This window comes from Ictidomys tridecemlineatus, chromosome 5 (assembly GCF_052094955.1).
Source record: "Ictidomys tridecemlineatus isolate mIctTri1 chromosome 5, mIctTri1.hap1, whole genome shotgun sequence".
Lineage (NCBI taxonomy): Eukaryota > Metazoa > Chordata > Mammalia > Rodentia > Sciuridae > Ictidomys > Ictidomys tridecemlineatus.
Genome location: NC_135481.1, coordinates 8,459,756 through 8,478,222, shown reverse-complemented (window position 1 = coordinate 8,478,222; position 18,467 = coordinate 8,459,756). Strand labels below are relative to the sequence as shown.

The following is an 18,467-nucleotide window of genomic DNA, read 5'->3' as shown; positions in this document are numbered from 1 at the left end:
ATCTGTAATTTGTCATAAATTTTGTTTTTATTTTAAAGGTGTAGATGAGAAATCATGGGCTGTTTCTTAGTAAATCAACACCTATAAGATTTTTTAAAAATATCTGAACCAGTGCATTTTGTAGTTAGTAAAGCAGTATCATTGGCCCTTTTGAGGTAAAAACCGAGTAGATTTTTTTCCCCATTTCTCTGCTAAGATTTCATGTGGCTACAGAATTTAAAGAGTCATATAACATCTTGCTGTGCTAAGAAAATCCCCTGTGAGAAATATTTTCACCTGCTTGACCAGCACTATTGACAAGGCAGAGCTGTTATGTCAGCTCAAGTGTCACATGCTTGAGGGAAGAAGCAGTCACAGGTGTAGTCACAGGTGCTTGGCTGTATTGCTAATACAAGTTTATAAGAAAATACACTTTTTTTTCAGCTTTAGAATAAATTTGAAATTGAAATATTTTACTTCTCTTAACTACTAGAAGCAGTGAAAATATTGGTTTTAAGTAGCTGCTGTGAAGCATGTGCACTTTTCTGTGAAAGGCAGTGGTACTTTCCTATAGTATCCATCAAGTAAGCGCTCCAGGGAGCATTTCACATTCTGTGTGTATCTTGAGACTTAATTTAAGCAAATACAAATCATCTTCCAAATTTAATTTGCTATCCTAACAGGGAATAATATATACCCCAAATCACTCCCCAATTCCCACCTCCTTCAGCCATACCCCTCCACTTCAGTCACCACCCAGTTAATCCTATCAGGGATTAATTCAGTGATTGGGTTAAGACTGTTACAACCCAATCATTTCTCCTCTGAACCTTCTTGCATTGTCTCTCACACATGAGCTTTTGGGGGACACCACATTCAAACTGTAACAGTGTGTATGTAGTACTAGGGATTGAACCCGGGGTGATTTACCATTGGAGCTGTATCCCCAGCCCTTTTACATTTTTATTTTGAGTCAGAGTTGCTGACTTTGAGGGTAGTCTGGAACTTGTCATCCTCCTGCCTCAGCTTCTGAAGTTGCTTCCTTCTCTCAGATTTTGTATGTGTATATATGTATATAGTGCTAGGAAACATCCCAGGGCCTCATGTCTGATATACAAGCACTCTACCACTGAGCTATATTCCTAGCCCCTCTTCTTAGTTTTTAATGAGAGAAAATAAAAATGTTTGAAAAGTTATGGCTTTAAGTTAATATACTTTTTCCATAAGTAAAATTAAATATGAAAAATGTATCACGACTTTTAATTTATATAAATTTTGACCATTGACAAGTAATTTACTGCTTATTTCAGGTACCTCAAATTGTCTTTGTAGGAAAAATTTTCATTATGTAAGTTTTAGCTGATGAAGCTGTGAATACAGATAGAACAAGAAGAGAAACATTCTCTTACTCCTGCTGAAAAACAAAAATCTCTGTGGTTGAAACTGAATAGCTATTGCTGCAAAACATAAACTCATTCTTACCATGCTGACACTTTTTACCTCTGGTTGGAATTGATGTCCTTGTAGCTACAACTGTAAGATAAGTCTGATCCTCTTTCAGTTGTGATTATGGCCTCATGATGCCTTTATGTGCTCAAATTTACCAGCTTACAGTCTTGAGGCAGTGTTTTACATATGGAATGGTTTCTGCTTAAATGAATCAGAATATGGTGAGTCTTTAATAATAAGGTTAAGGTTGTTGAATGTCTGAGAAATGACAGTTAATTAAATGGACTTGACACAAGATCATTCTTCTTACAAGCATCTGTTGTTTCCAGGAAAAGTAAAGGTACATCAGTTCTCATTGTAATATTCCATAGAAATTTTATTGATTTAGAACTATCATTTTTTTCTTCCTTAGTATTAGTTACTGTTTCATGTCATACATACCGTGCTTATTTTAATATAATGCTCTTTTAGATCAAGAAATATACAGCTTAGTTAGCATTTGTTGAACAGACCATTGAGGTTTTATTTCTAGAAATAGTTCTGCCTACCAGTGTAGTCTGTGCATATGAGCCATAAGATCACCCTAAGGGTTATTCTGTAGGTTCAATCAAGTGTTGTAAAGCCATAGGAAAACTAATGTTGAATGCTCTTATTGTTTGACTTATCATTTGATTTCACTTAGAAATACTTTAGGATCTTGGCTTACTTTAGTACCATTAATTCATTTGTAGTAATTATTTTTAATATTTTTTATTTGTTGATGGACCTTTATTTTTATTTATTTATATGTGGTTCTGAGAATCAAACTCAGGGCCTCACACATGCTAGGCAAGTGCTCTACCACTGAGCTACAACACCAGCCCAGTAGTAATTATTAATTAATAAATTGGGACTTGACATCACTGCTCAGTATTAACCGATTTAGTTTTTAATATCCTGCTTTCAAATTGTGTATATCCAGGCTGTGGCTCAGTGGTAGCGTGCTTGCCGAACATGTGTGAGGCACTGGGTTTGATTCTCAGCACCAGATATAAATAAATGAATAAAATAAAGGTTCATAAATGACTAAAAATATTTTTTAAAATTGTGTGTATCCTGTAAATGCCACAAGACAGCTGCTTTATTTATAAGGCATTTTTAAAGTGAAGTGTAAGTATAAGGTATAATTAGTTTCTGATAGCAATGTAAGAATAAAGGTCAAGACCAAAACCTCATTTAACCATGAATTAATGTCCAGCATTGTAGGAGGTATTGACAGTGTTTTGTGGGGTTTTTTTTTGATAATTTTTTTAGTTGTAGACGGACACAATATCTTTATTTACTTTTTATGTGGCACTGAGAATTGAACCCAGTGTCTCACACGTGTGAGGCAACTGCTCTACCACTGAGCTACAGCCCCAGTCCAATAATGGTTAATTATTAAGTCATATTATTTTGTGTGCCAGATTCTCTGTACATACATAAGATTGTAGACTTTGTTGTAGGACTTACTAGGGCCATCATGTTTATAATATTTTGTACATTTCAATAAGTATTCATATTGTTCGTGTTTCCTTTATTCTCAGAACAACCTTGGAAAAAACAACCATTGTCTTTTAGGTAAACAGATTCAGCAAGATATTGAGTGTTTTGCTTAGACAAAGAAATCAGACCTTCTGATTCCTTGGTAGTGTCCTGTCTGGTACTGTACTTAGAAAGCAATAATCATGTATCATATTTCATGATAATGTAAGGAAAAAATAAAATTAGGAAAATAGGGTTTTTATATTATTACTACAGTTTCCTTTATGAGACTCATACGTTCAGTAGACACAAAGTACCTCTATGTGTAGGTACTATATTGGTTGCTAAAGAACAAAAACCATCTGAGCCTCAAGGCCATGAGGTCATCAAGATAATATTGGCTTGCTCAAGAGATGTGAACTTTGTGATATAAGCCAAGTTTGCAGAAGGCATTGTTAAAAGGCTATCTTTATCCTTTTAAGAGGATAACTGTGTGATTGCTACTATCCTTTGTTCTGCTATGAAGATAGAGGTAATGCCTGCATCTATGGCAAGCAGCCCCTACCAAATCAACACACTTGGATAAGCAAAAAGAAAGAGCCTTGGACTTGGTGACCCTCTTGAGCCTTTGTACCAAATTTTAGACTACCTCTTGTTATCTTGTATGGGGAAAAATGTAATGCCCTATTTTTTTTTGCTACCTATAAATCTGATGTTCAGTTCATTGTAGTCTGACTTGCTTTATTTTCTTTTTGTACTTTTTATAATGGAAACTTAGTATACCCTAGAGTATACAATGATATAATGAATCCATATCACCCAGCTATAATAATAATAATCAGCACTTAGCCAATCTAAAATGAAAGAAGTACATCTCTTAGTAATCATAATTAAATTTAAGTAACTCTAACAGAATTGTGTGAAAGTACTGAGGAGGCACAGGAAAGAGAGGGACTAAGTTGGTCTGTGATGGAGGCCATGAGGAAAGGCTACACAGAGGAGGTAACACCTGCAGAAGTTTTAAGGGCAAGTAAAAATAGGAAAAAAAAAAAAAGAGCTTTCCTAGTAGAAGGACTAGCATGGTAAAAGGCCCTTTAGAAGCATGGAATATCCCAGAAATGGAAAATAGATTACTGTGTCTAGAATACAGTTTATCAGGGACAAGTGTTTGTAGATGAGCATACACAGGTGGCTTGATGCCAAATCATGAATGCACATGTATACATACCAAGACATTTGAAGCTAAAATATGGATACCAGGAAGTGAGGAGTGTGGTTAATTTGGGGTTTTAGAAAGAAAAAACTAGTGGTAATGTAGCCTGTGATTTTGGAATATTGGGTGGAGAGGGAAAGATGATAAACTGTGCCAGTGGTACAAGTGGTAGAAGGACACTTGGTTATAACTTGGGAAAGGGAAATAAATTGTGGTTATTCACAGACATACACAAAAGAGTCAGAAAATTTGAGTCACCAACATGGCAGATCCTCATTTGAGTTTGAACTTAGCCTCTGCTTGAGATCTCATACTCTAAACAAGTGTCTTTTTTATAGTCTTCTTAATCTTCATGTTTTGTTTTCTTGATGTCATGTCATTATTTTGTGCTTTATATTAGTGACTTTGCTATATAAGATTGCCTCCAAGTATTGTGCTGAAGTGCTGTGTAATGTTCCTAAGTGCAAGAAGACTATGAAATATTTTATTGAAGAAATATGTATATTATATAAGTTTTGCTCAGTCCTGACATAGACTCTTGGCTGTGAGTTCAGTGTTAATGCATCAGCAATATATTAAATATAATGCCTTTAACCAGAAATACTCATACAATAAGGTTACATGATCAGTTGATGATGATGTTGTGATCAGAGACTTAAAGGAATCTAGTCCTCTATTTCCCCTTTCCCAAAGGCAGTGGCTCCACCACTAATTCCATGTTTGTGGCAATTTTTAAAATATCTTTATTTATGTACTTATTTGTTTTTATGTATTGCTGAGGATCGAATCCAGGCTCTCACACCTGCAAAGCAAGTGCTCTACCACTTATCTACAGTCCCAGCCTGTTTGTGGCAATTTAATAGAACTTAACTACCACAAATAAAGAGAATTGACTGTATATAAAACCTACTACTTTTTTAAATCAATAATCCTTATATTTGTAGAATGTAAGCATTATTAGTTCTAATTATATTGAGATCATGATCACAAGAAATATATAACTCAGTAGAAAATCAATGCATACAAGATGAAAACAATTGCTATTTTAGATCAGACAGATGATTCCATATTCCCCAAGTTGGAGGGTTTTTCATCAATAGAGTACTGAAGAAATATAGGTGACATTGACTGATGGCATCTAAATGATCATCTACAGCACAACATGGTTGTCAGCTTATACTGGTGGACTGCCAATTTCTTTAAGCTTGCAATATTATCAGGCCCTCTTCTCTTAGAGAAAATTTTTATAATGGTATTATTTATGTGTGAGGAGATTTCATAATTGAAGACTAGCATGTATGCATTCATATCTGTCAATTTGCTTGAATGCAGCAGCTTAAAAGCATTTTTTAATCTCTTACTCACTAATATTGGTTCATATCATTTGAAGTGTTTTAAAATGACAAGTATTGTGTGAGAATGAGAATTACCCATACCTTCTGACATATCATCTATGTTATGATGAAAATTAATATTCAACTTACTCACGTTTTACTTTCTTCAAACCTGAAAGCAAAGATTTGTCATTTACAGAGTAGAGGACAAGAAGACACAAAACCTAATGCAATGACGAGTACTCCAAAGTGATTCTGTGCTTGTTGGGATTGTTTGTTTTCCAATACCTTTTTTCTTGGTATAGAAGATGTACTGTGGGTATTATATAGCTATACAGTTAATATTTAAAATAAAAATGATACAAGTCTACATTTAGAGGTCCTTCAATTTCAAGTGGCTGATTTATTTATCTGGCATATCCTTCTGACTTGGTCCTTTTTGATTCTGTGACCTTCTAATTAAGGTATTATTTATGGTGTATGCTTTCTGCTTTTATAGCAAGCTTCAGATTTTATGCCATTAAAAGTGGTTATAACAGCATTTGTTTCCTCTCTTTCTTTTTGGTAAAAAAATAGCCTCAATTTTCACTCTTCATATGGAAGTAAACCATAGATCTATTATTATTCTGTACAGTGGCTAGTTTATTTAAGTTTAAGGACTGATACTCTTTAATTATACTGCATTCAAAAAGCAAAATATTTGCAGTTGAAGTTCTTTGTAAATTGAACATTAAGTGCTCTCTCTTCATATATATATATATATATATATATATATATATATATATATATATATATATATTTCTCTCTCTCTCTCTCTCTCTCTCTCTCTCTCTCTCTCTCTCTCTCTCTCTCTCTCTCTCTCTCTCCCCACACACACACACACTGAGCTACATACCCAGTCTTTGCTTACTATATTTTTATTTTTCCCTACTGATTTGGAGCACCCTAATTTTGTAATGTTAATGATTGTTTTGTAAAATTGACCAACCCTTGACCTACCTGAATCTGTTTCCAATGTAAGTTCTCTAGTAAGTGCAAATTAAGTAGAACACCTTCTTGAGCCTATAAGAATGCAGAAGATTGACTAAAAGATGAAAATATGTCTCTAAATTAATATATTTCAAATGGAGGTGTATGCAGGGTATTCTCTAATTGGTAATTGTACTATATAGTTTTAGAGAAAATTCTTTGAAGGTCTATGGTGAATTATTGGTTGTGGTTCTAAGTCTCTTTATAAGGATAGCAACATATTTGAGTTTGTATTTGCTGTTTACTATCCCTCCAAGCCTTGCCATATATGTCTCCTTAGCTTCCTCTGGCTTTATATGTATAAATCATATGCTGATTTGTCACTAGTTATTTAGTTTCATATTTATTCAGATTAACAAATGTCTCCTGAGTGTTTGTTGCAATGATGTGTGAACTTAGTGAGGTAGAGAATATATTTTGGTCAGGATTTCCAGAGAAAGTGATCTTGGACCTGAAGCTTAAAGAGCAACTAAGAGTTTTCCACGTGTGGAAGGAGTATAAGGATAATATAAGCAAAGGGAATAGTTTGAGAATATAGAAGACTGACAGTTCAAATGACTGTGGTATGATGAGGTGGGAGATAGAAAATGAAACTGAAGAGAGAGTTACAAACTCATTCTTGGACATTTATTCTATAAATGAACTTGGACTTTATTCTGTAAGTGGTAGGTTACCTTTGAAGGTTTTGACATATGAGGGTTTGACACTTGATACAGCAGAATTTTCATGTTTAAGCCACTCATTCTGGAAGCAGTATAGTAAATAAATTTGAGGTAGGATAAGAGTAGTGAAGATGTGTTAGCCAGCTTAGTCAGCTTTCATCACTGTGACAAAATACCTGAGAAAATAAACTTAAAGGAATAAAGATTTATTTTGGCTCACAATTTTAGAGGTTCACTTGTAGGTTGGCTGGGTCCATTGCTGTGGATCTGGGTGAGGCAGAGCATCATGGAAAGAGAGGGCATGTTATAGCAGAACTGCTTACCTCATGGCCACTGGGAAGCAGAAAGAGAGGAAGAGAAGAGACTGGTGAGAAAATATTCTGAAGGGGGATCCCTAAATCCTTCAAGTGGGCCCTGCCTCCTACACTTTCCACCACCTCCCAATAATTATGAATCCTTCAATGAAGTAATCCACTGATGAGGTTAGAGCCCTCATGATCTACTCACCTTCCATAGGCACCACCTCTGAACGCTAGTGCATTGGGGAACATGCCTTCAATACAGAGCCTCTGGTGGACATTCTAGATCCAAACTATAAGAGATGAGAAAATGAGTTAAATTGCTGGTTTGGTTGTATTGAGAGATAATAGCCAAGTTTGGATACTCTTAATAGAGATGGAGTTGAGGAAGTAGACTGGCAAAGTATTAAAATAGAAGGCAATACATATTGAAGATGATTGGCAAAATGTGAGATGATTGTCAAAGTTTGGACTTGCGTGGGCAAGTGGCTGCAGTGCTGCTAGTTAAGAGTAATAAATGTGAGCCGCTCAGTTTTTGCCTATGGTTTCTTCAAATAGAAACATCTTCCAAACAAGCGGATATAGGGTCTAAGGCTCATGTGAAGGGTCAGGATTGGGGTTATGCATTTGAGGGTTCTAACAGTCCTGATGGGAGCACAGACTATGTGGGTTGAATATGAAGTAGGCAAAACACTGAACCCTAAAATGAAAAGGAAAAAGAGGAACCTAAGAAGGAACTGAGAAGAAAAAGCTCCTTGTCTTTAACTAATTACTTGTCAAAGGAGAACCAACTTTATCCTTTTTATATGATTAATAATATCTTGATAATATGATTGAATAATTTTAAAAATAGATATGCAATAAGTGCCTAAGTTTGGCATTTATTTTGTTTAGCCAGAAAACATTTCATCTAGAGATTTTATTTCAATTTCCTTAATTCCATAACTCAATTAGAATTATTTTTTATTCATATAATTTCTTGAGCACTAGGCAGTGTGTTAAATACTTTATTAATGCTGTCTCATTTTATTCTTAAAATAATCTTGCATGTATAGGTTTTATTGTTTTCATTTGTATTTGAAGAACTTGAGGATAAAAAAGATTAAGTGACTTGATCAACTTTTCCCCACATCTGTGTAACCCCAAAATTCATTCTCTTAACCATTGATGACCCATTTGTTTAGATAGTGCAAAAATAAAAAAATCCAAACCAAAATGAAACATTTTAAAGTCTAATATTCTGGTTCTATTGTGAAAATTACTCTGGCTCCAAAGCACTGAATTATACTGAATGGTCAGTCTCTTGTGGATTAAAGGGTATTTGGATACCTCTCTGTTCTTGCATACAGTGAGGCCTTACTAATTGTTTTCATCTTTCTGGATCACTCTTTCTTTATTTTTCTATCAGCAGTTTGTAATACATGATTCCTAAATTGCTTGTCTCTAAAATCCTTTTAAGTTCATACATTTAAAAAAACTAAACAACACAGGTTACTAACAGATTTTAGAGATCCATAGGGTACATGACTAGGTTTCATGACTCCATTAATATTAAATGAAAACCATGATGCATGTACTGCATTTTTCTGGGGATGCAATTCAGATTTTTTTTTTTGATTCCTGTAGTTTGATATAATTCACCACTCACTCTCCATCCAAAATGTTGAGATATATGAGTCCATAAATTAGTAAATACTAATTTACTACAGCACATGCAATCCCTGGATAGTTAAGTCATCTTTAACAGAGGTATTGTTGTATTGTTATTCTTTTTTAAAAAAAATTTTTTAGTGGTAGATGGATACAATGCCTTTATTATATTATTATTATTATTATTATTATGTGCTGAGGTTTGAACCTAGTGCCTCATGCATGCTAGGCAAGTGCTGTACCACTGAGCTACAACCCCAGCTCGATTTTGTTATTCTTTAAAAGTATATGTTTGTGGCACTAGAGATTAACCCAGGATCTGGCACATGGTGGTCAAGCACAGTACCACTGAACTGCATTTATAGCCCTGAAAGTAATTTTTTGAAGAACAAATTTATTTGTTATTAAAGGAAATGGTTACTTTTTGGCTACTTAAACCTATAGTGTTTTCTGTTAACCAACGAAAACACGTATTGGTTATTTTATTGATTAAAAACAAAATCTATTAAATAGAATAAAAGTCTGATTCTATCTTATGATGAATTAAAAATGCTCAGCTTTAAGAGTGATTCAGTGTCCTTCACTGTATATATTCCCCACTTTGCATCTTTCTACAGGAAAAGAATATTTGAGGTTCATTCATAAAGAAAGAAAAGAAAGCAAGGACATAATGCCTAGAATTGGAGCCAGTTAAACTAGGTTTGTATATTTTCTTTCCATAATAACATTGTTTATTTTACACTTGAATCCCTTTCTATCAATTGCCTGAATTATACTAGTAGTAAATCTTCTCATTTTGAACCTTGCCATAGTAGTATGGAAGAGAAAGAATACATGCCATTTCAAAGTATTTGCACTGCAACCGTGAATTTGAAAGACAGAATGATGAAAAATCTAAATAATATTCTCATTTTAAGATGAGAAGCTTTAAGTTCAAAAGCTTGAAGACAAGAGACTGGAGTTGTGGTTCAGTGGTAGAATGCTTCCCTAGCACATGTGAGGCACTGGGTTTGATCCTTTGCACTATATAAAAAGATAATTATATAAAATGAAGGTTTTGTGTCCATCTACAACTACATAAAATAAAATTAAAAGCTTGTAAACAGTCCAACTGGGATTCAGTCTCAGATACATTGAGTCAAAACCACATTTATTTTCTAGTTATATATCAAAGTCCTTTGTTTTATTTAGGTTTAATTTGTTTTACAACTACTGATTACTTATATGTATTTCCCTTAAGGAAACTTTCTAAGAAACTAAAAAGAGGGAAAAGCATTCACTATTCTCCTAAAGTTTAGAAGAGAAAGGAACTAACATTTATAAGCACTTATTATGTGCCAGACACTATCGTTAAAGTCTTAACTGAGGTAACTCCATTTAATTCACAATAGCCAGGTGATGTACTTGTTGCTATCCTTCATCTTTAAATTAGAGAAGTGAGTGAATTGCCCAAGATCACATAGCTTGTTAGTAATAAAAGGAGAATTAAAAGTCCTTTTTGAGAAAGATTTTATAGGGATTCCATCATGCCTGTTAACTTAAAATTTCATATCACACAAACCAAACAAATAGTGGAACTGTTCAGTCTGAGCATGCTTGGCTATTAGTGTCATTTGTAAACATTCTAGCTTTTTCTGTATGTGTGTGTGTGGTGCTGGGGATTGATCATTTGTAAACATTCTTAATTTGACAATTAGTAGTTAATCACCTCACCAAAATAGTTACAAACTTTTTCTTAATAAGCTTTCCAGTGTAACCAGTCGTTAAAGCTACATGACCCTATGAAAAGAAATTTAAAATTCACAAAATAGTGTGACAGACCTAGCAACAAATGAGAGAAAGAACTTTGAGGTGTGGGAATCAGGTCTAAGTCCTTTTGTCTCCCTGCTTCCTGGTTGATCTGTGTGCCCTACAGGTCCCTTACCTTGCATTCGTACACATTTTGTAACTGAGAAGGTTAATTGTTCCTTTAATCTCTTAACAATTATTAATCTATCGTATTTTATTTTTTTTCTTTTTTCGATTTTTTGTTGGTGTACTATGATTTTACATATTAGTGGGATTCATTGTTACATACTCAAAAAGTACACACCTATCATCTTATATACTTCAAATATAAATCTCAAATAATTTTTAGAGATATATCTATAGAGATGTCTTAATTGAACGCTTCTGTATGAGGGAAGTGAGATCATCATGTTTATATAGTAGTTTAAACATTTCAAAGGTTTCTCACATTTATTAATCTTTTACAAAGCCTCACCACTCTCTGGTGGGTTAAATATTATCATTTTCATTGTCTAAATGACCAAATTGAATTGGCTCAGGGTCCCATTGCAGGACCTAATTGAGTGAATCTGTAACCCTCAAACTAAAGTTTACCAAGTTTTCTTGTTTTAAAGGACTAATCACACCTTTGTGATGTAGTTCTATTGTGTGAGAAAATTAGAGTACAGTGCTTCAGTACAGTGCTTCATAAAAGAAATCTAAGTAGGAGAAATAAACGTTTTCTTCTGTGAAAGTTGTAATGACTACACCAGAAGAAATAGCAGAAACAAACATGTAAGGAAAGGGCAGAAACTAGGGTCTATGTGTTAATTTAATGTTTGTTTTCATTTATTCCTGGATTACGAATAAGCATAATTGACTTCTTTTTAATAACTTTATTTTATTTCTTTATTTTTGTATGGTGTTGAGGATCAAACCAGTCCCTCATAAGTGCTAGGCAGTGAGCCCACCACCCCAGCCCATAATTGACTTTTTTTTTTTTTTTTTTTGCGGGGCAGGGTACAGGGGTTGAACTTAGGGGCATTTGACCACCAAACCATAATCCCAGCCCTGTTTTGTATTTTATTTAGAGACAGGGTCTCAATGAGTTGCTTAGTGCCTCACTTTTGCAGAGGCTGGCTTTGAATTTACAATCCTCCTGCCTCAGCCTCCTGAGCCGCTGGAATTACAGGCATATACCACGGCTCCTGGCCCATAATTGACTTTTAATATCCTTGAATTAATCAGTAGTGTACTATTTGGGTTGCTTTAGCCTTAGCAAAATATTCAAGGAGATCATACTTTATAATGAGATATTTATAAATTATGGTTGAGCTAAGGAGAACTTAAAACAGTTAATTCAAAAGGAAGCCAAAAAAACCCAAATGAATAAATAAGTATGAGAAATTAAACTTCATACAAAATTATATGTTTCATTGCCTTTATTGATGTGAATTTTCCTTATATTTCTACTCCAATTGTGGAGATATTACTTAGAAACAGTATTTGTTTCCATGCCCTTGATCTTACTGGGCAGAACAAGTTACTTAACCTTGCTAACTTTCTGTAAATAATATTTTTTTTCAATTAGAAAGAAAATTATCTTAAAATTGGTATGTGGACATAAGCAGTTTTTATTTTACAGTTTTGATACCCAGGTTTTTTTTCCTTTAAAAAGAATTGATTTTCTAGATTATGTGGTATTATGGTGCTTTCTCTGCAAATACAAAAAAATTGATCATTGAAAGAATCTCTACTTTTATTCTGTAGTAAGTTTTTTTAAGATGATAAGCTAAAAATATTCTATAGAACTAAAAAATGAAAGGAGGCTTTCCAAAATTGTTCTAATCAAATAAGGGAAACAGGATAGAGTCGTAGAAAAAAATTTGAAGGCAACATTATAAGATTTGACTTAAACTAGAGAAGAAAAGTGTATTATATCCTTCCCGAAGTACGTTTTTCTTTTTTTTTAAATTTTTATTATTGGTTGTTCAAAACATTACATAGTTCTTGACATATCATATTTCATACGTTTGATTCAAGTGGGTTATGAACTCCCATTTTTACCCCGTATACAGAATGCAGAATCAAGTACATTTTTCTTATGAATCATTTTTGAGATTCTTTTGCCCAACTTTCCACATGCTCTGTCCTACAGAGCCCAGTCTCCCTTCCTACTCCCATTCTCATGCCATTACAGATCCTTAGAATTCAGGAAAATTATGTTTGATGCAGACTTGTATAGAGCTGTTATAAATTCTCAGCTTTTCATTTGACCTCAAAACATGTACAAGGGTTTTACTTTTCGGCCATTGCTTTATGGTGCTTTAAAGTAAAAAACGAAAAGGCCACTACACAGCAGTTAGTTTTTAGGGTTTTTTTTGTAACAGTTTAAACAGTTCATTATATTAAATCTGTTGTAAATATGATTATGTTTTGCTTCCCCAGATTCTGTAACCAGTTTTAAGAACTACTGTTAGCTTCTCAGTGGCCAGCTGTGATTTAGTGATCTTAATAAAGTTGTAACTTTTAGCAGAGGGCTTAGAGCTTTTAAAAATGACTGGACTTTTTTCTGGTAATTTGTGGTTTTCTTGTTTGGCTTGGGTATTAAAGAATTCTTCATTAGAGTCAGCTGCAAGCTTGCCAGGTTTGTAGGCTGATGTCTCATTAATATTAAAACATTCCCTTGGTACATGTGTGCCATGTGTGAACCCTGTGATTCAGAGGGTATGATTTTAACACATAAAGTCTTTTAATTTCTTTAACTACTCATTTCTATAAAGAAATTGCTGAAATATTTAACTTTTGTTTTCATCTCATTGGCAAACCTGCTAGCATTAAACAGGGCTTTACCTGGAGATTGACTGATTTAGTATTGTTATGGGTTTATTTCTCTGTATGTAATATGGTTTCTGTGCTAGCGTACCTTCTAAAAGTGATTTCAATGCCTAGTAAGATGTATGGACGTTTGAGGAGCTATGAGATCTTTTTTGATGTTAGGTTCAATAAATCTCAGGTTGGGAATAAAGGAAATATGGAATGTTGACTTCTGTGTATAATGGTGTGTGCATGTTTTTGTATGATCTAAACACCCAGGAAATGAAATAAATTTATTTGATTTACAGCTTCCTTCCTGAAAAGGTTAAAGTTTAACATGGAGATGGAGTTATAGGGAAATCTTGATTAGTTTTCCTCTTTCAAATGTACCACTACTTAATAATGAAATGATTTAATGTTGCTCAGGACTGCATTCTGTATCTTGGTATTATATTTGAAAGAATAAAATAAGTTGATTCATATTTTCAAAAATAGAAATGTGACATTAACGGAAAATTATAGGATCTGTGGCTTACATTTTTAAGATAAGTACATTAGTATTTGACCCATTTATTAAATCTGTCAAAGACAATAGTGTCAAACAAGTATAAATTTTCAAAATATTAATTAAATATTTTGTTAGCACATGTTTACATATATGTGTGTGTATGTCACCTTTATTTTTCTTATTTTTTGAAGTGAGAAGTGTTATCCTGTTGGATGACATTGAGAATATTATTGAAATAATTATTTGCTTCAATCCTTAAATCTATCTCCAAAAAAATAAAAACAAACAACAACAAAATACAAAGGCAATTAATTTCTTTTTTTTTTTTTTTGGAAAATGTAATGAATTTGTCCTTAAAATTGTGTGAACAGTCTTACTAGCATTGCTTGTTTTTACATATAACCAGAACATTTTCATGTAAGATTTGATAGTTCAAAATGTTGTTAATCTGCAAATCTTCTATAGGAATAGTGAAAGATTGCAAAAGAATTACGGACTTTAGATTGTCCGATTTGATTGTATTGAGTGAATTTAGTAAAAATGACTTACTTTCTCATCTCCAGTAATGTAAATATCTCATGTCTTATAAAATTAATAATCACCTGCATCATTTTGCTAGCAGGAATGCTGTTTCACAGACTTTTTTTTTAAATAGCAAACTATAGAGAAAATCTGATATTATAAAGGGAGTAGAAAAAACCATACACTCTCTACAGTGTGAGCTTTGATTATTTCAAAGAGGAGAGACTGCTTTCCAAATATCATCTATTCAAAGTTAGTAAGGTCAGCTGTTCAGGGCCCTTAAAGAAATGACATAAAACCAGTGAGAGAGAATATTGGAAGCTAGCCTTACTGCCTGCAGCCAAGTTTATAAAACCCACTTGAGTGCATAGAAATGTATTGTTTATTTTTGAGATAAAAATTCAACAGACATGTGGAAGATAAATAGATTTTAGAATAAGAAGAGCCTTTAGAAATCATTTGATAATCCCCTTTCATTACACAAAGAAAAATCAAGGGTGAAAAGTTAATTTACTGGAATCGGAATTTCATTGGAATTTTGGGGGCTAGGGATGTGGTTCAAGCGGTAGCGCGATCGCCTGGCATGTGTGCGGTCCGGGTTGGATACTCAGCACCACATACAAACAAAGATGTTGTGTCCGCCAAAAACTGAAAAATAAATATTAAAATTATCTCTCTCTAAAAAAATAAAAAAAGTTAATTTACTTATTTGGCATCACATAGACAGTGACAAAAGTAAGACTAAAATTCTTCACTTTTATTTGAAATAATTAATTGAAGTTAAAACTTAAAGAATTGTGATAAATGATTTTTATTATTGCAATTAATATTTTAAATTTACATATAGTAAAGTTGACTCTTTAAAAATAAGTTTGTTAGCCAAGTTTGGTGACCATGCCTGTAATCCCAGTTACTCCAAAGGCTGAGGGAGGAAGATTGCAAGTTGAAGGGCAGACTCAGCAACTTACTAAAGACCCTGTCTCAGATAAAAAATAAAAAGGGCTGGGGGATATGGCTTACCTCTGGGTTCAATCCTCAGTGCCAAAGTAATACAGTACCAAAGTAGTAGTAGTAGTAGTAGTAGTAAGAAGAATAGAACAACTAGTAGTAGTAGTAATAGTAGTAGTTGTTGTAATAATAATAATAATAATAAGAAGAAGAAGAAGAAGAAGAAGTAGTAGTAGTAGTAGTAGTAGTAAGTAGTAGTAGTAGTAGTAGTTCTGCGAACTAATGCATGCACAGATTCATGTAACTACCACCCCAAACAAGAGACAAATAGTCCCATTGCCCCAGAAAACTCCTTCAGGCTTTTCCTTTTTTGGTTAAAAACCTCTTCCTAAACCTCACCACTAGATAACTACTGATCTGTATGCCATCACTAAGATTTTACCTACTCCAGAATATTGCATAAGTGGAAGTATTTAGTATGTACTCTTTTGAGTATAGAGTGTAACTTCTCTCAAGTGAACATTTTTGAGATTCATCCAGGTTTCGTGTAGCATTGATCCATTATTTTAATTGGTGAGTAGCATTTCATTGTATCACAATTTTATTATTTATTGGTTAATGAACATTTGGTTGTTGCTAGTTTGTTTTACAGAGCACAACAAAATTAAGAGAAAGGTACAGAGATATCCCTGTCCTTACAAGTATATAACTTCCCCCATTATTAACATCCCCCACCAGAGTGGTATATTTGTTACAATTGATAAAGCTACATCGAGACATTACAATCTCCCAAAGTCCATAGTTTACATTAGGATTTAGTCCTGGTGGGTTTGGACAAATGCATAATGGTATATGTATGTATCATTAGAGTATCATATAGAATATGTTCACTGTCCTAAAAATCTTGGTTCTGCCTATTCTTTCCTTCTCTCTTCAATTTCTGGTAATCCGCTGGTCTTTTTTACTGTTTCCATATTTTTGCCTTCTCCAGAATGTCATACAGTTGGAATCATAATATGTAGTCTATTAAGTTTGACTTCTTGTTTACAGATTTTAGCTATTATGGATAAAAACATTAAAATTCTTTTTAGAGAAAATGAAAAAAACTTACAGATATCATAGAGACCTGATAGAATGTTCCTAAAGAATTCACAAAGTTCACTTACTTCTTAAACTTTTTATTTTAAGATAATTATAAATTCACGGGAAGTAGCAAGCATACTTCAAGGAAATCCATTCACTCAATTTCTTTTATTGTTTACGGTTTATGTAGCTTTAGAACAATATCAAAACCAGGAAGCTGATATTGATGTAAAGAGAGTATATAGTTCTTTGGTATTTTATTATATTAGATCCATGTAATCAATCCTACAATTATGTTACAGAATTATTCTGCAACTGTAATATTATCTCATATGCTGCTGGGAATTAAAACCAGGGATGCTCTACTACTGAGTTATAACCCTAGACCTTTTTGTCTTTTATTTTGAGACAGGGTCTCACAAAGTTCCTGAGGCTAGCTTCAAACTTATAATCCTCTTGCCTTAGCCTCCCAAGTAACTGGTATTACAGGCCTGTTGCATCTCACTGGCAAGCTACCTCTCTCTTTATAGTAATGCCCCCTCTCCAACCCTATCCACAGAGATACTTTCTAGGACCCCTAGTGGATGCCTAAAACTGAGGAAAGTACTAAACTTGAGTATATATCATATTTTATTCTTATTGTAGATTGTAGCAACCTCAGTAAATGACTTTTCCCCCCTTTTCTTTATGAAATTGAGACTTATTCCCTTTTCATTTGAGGAAAGCAGTTTGCAGCTACTCTGTGGTATATATCTGGATTGCTAGCATCACTACTATTTCCTGTCTCTCCTTTATCCCGTGTGTTGTTGATTTCTATCTTCCCTTATTCAGTCTAGCTAGAAATTTATCAGTTTTTTTAATGTTTTTTCAAAACCCAGTTCTTGCTTTCATTGATTTTTCTCTATTTTTCAGTGTCTATTTTATTGATTTCTCTTTTTTGTTATTTTGTTACTTTCTCTTGTTTTGGCTTAATTTACTCCCCTCTCCCAGCTTTGTATGCTAGAAGCTTAGATAATTGCTTTTAGGCGCTTTATTCCCTAATAAAAATAGAAAACTCTAAATGTTCTCAAAGCACCTTTTTAACATCATCTTACAAATTTGGTATGTTGCTTTTTAAAATATTCTTTATCTTTACATTATTTTAGAAGTATATTGCTTGATTTCTTAATCGGGAACTTTTCAATATCTAATTCCATTGTGAAAGAAGAATCACTGTATATAGTTCCAATTCTATTAATTTGTAAAGACTCATTCCTGATTCAGTAGATTGTTTGTCTTGAACAATGTTTCATGGGCATTGAAAAAATTTATATTTTGCCACTGTGGACCGGAGTGCTCTATAAATCTCAATTCAACAGCTCAGATCTTATTTATCTGCACTTTTGGTATATCTGTTCTTTCAATTACTGAGAGAAGAATGTCAATATCTCCAACTGTAATTGTGTCTGTTTCTCCTATCATTTCTATCAGTTTTTGCTTCATGTTTTTTGTACATATGATGTTGTATCCATACATATTTAGAATTGTTCCATCTTCAGAATGAATTAATCTCCTGATCATTACCACATATCTTTTATTCTGTCTGATAATATTCTTTGCTTTGTCTTCTACCTTACCTAATAAAATGCAGCTTTTCCAACTTTCTTAATATTTCAGTTTGATATCCTCTATTAACCTATTTCCTTATTTTTAGTGTATATTTCT

The 18,467-nt window shown here is 33.4% G+C and overlaps 1 protein-coding gene across 11 annotated transcripts in view; it reads left to right on the top strand.

Moving 5' to 3' along the window:
- Peak1 (pseudopodium enriched atypical kinase 1) overlaps positions 1-18,467 on the top strand; it is a 276,412-nt gene that overhangs the window by 99,393 nt on the left and 158,552 nt on the right. For 6 of the 11 annotated variants that reach the window (XM_078049235.1, XM_078049228.1, XM_078049230.1 and 3 more), the window contains one exon: positions 9,736-9,817. The exons of the other annotated variants lie outside the window; for them this stretch is intronic. The gene's annotated coding sequence lies outside the window, so the exon portion shown is untranslated. The remainder of the gene's footprint in view (positions 1-9,735; positions 9,818-18,467) is intronic. 11 annotated transcript variants of the gene reach the window in all.